This window comes from Rhagoletis zephyria, unplaced genomic scaffold, assembly GCF_001687245.7.
Source record: "Rhagoletis zephyria isolate East Lansing unplaced genomic scaffold, Rhagoletis_zephyria_1.1 Rzeph_scaffold_00525, whole genome shotgun sequence".
Lineage (NCBI taxonomy): Eukaryota > Metazoa > Arthropoda > Insecta > Diptera > Tephritidae > Rhagoletis > Rhagoletis zephyria.
The window spans coordinates 111795-112746 of record NW_016157609.1 but is presented as its reverse complement, the minus strand read 5'-3'; positions in this window follow the sequence as shown (position 1 = coordinate 112746).

Genomic DNA, 952 nt, shown 5'->3' with positions numbered 1-952 from the left:
TCATGCAGCAGCTTCAAATCCAAAATGATGAATTTTTGAAAAGTGATTATTTAAATGTCGAATTAAACATACTAATAAAAAGGTAGTTCCAATTAATACATGAATTCCATGAAAGCCTGTTGCTATAAAAAAAGTAGATCCATAAACTGAATCTGCAATTGTAAAAGGGGCTTCCATATATTCATATGCTTGTAAAATAGTAAAGTATATACCTGTACTGTAAAAAATAATCCTTGTGTAGCTTGTGAATGATTTCCTTGTAATAAACTATGATGTGCTCATGTAACAGTTACTCCTGAAGCTAAAAGAATTGCTGTTTTAGTAAAGGAATTTGAAATAGATTAAATGGTTTAATTCCTATAGGTGGTCACGATGCTCCTAGTTCAATAGCAGGTGATAATCTTCTATGAAAATAAGTTAAAAAAAAAACATACAAAAAACAATACTTCAGATAAAATAAATAAAATTATTCCTCATCGAAGGCCTAAAGTAACAGAGATAGTGTGTAATCCTTGAAATATACTNATCCTTGAAATGTACCTTCACGTGATACATCTCGTCATCATTGATAAACAGTTAAGATAGTAATAATATTTCCTAATACAAATAATGAAATATCATATTGATGAAATCATTTTACTAAACCTGAAACTGAAGTTATAGCACCAATAGCTCCTGTTAAAGGTCATGGACTATAATCTACTAAGTGAAAGGGGTGATTAGCGTGTGTTGACATTAACTAACTTCTCTAGAGTATAATGTTCCTAATACAGCAAATACATTAGATTGGATAATTGCTACTGCTGATTCAAGGATTAATAAAGCAATTTGACCAATTAAAAGTAAGATACAATTATATATGAAAGTGAAGGACCTGTATTTCCTAATAATGTTAGTAATAAATGACCTGCAATTATATTAGCTGCTAATCGAACTGCTAAAGTTCCTGGGC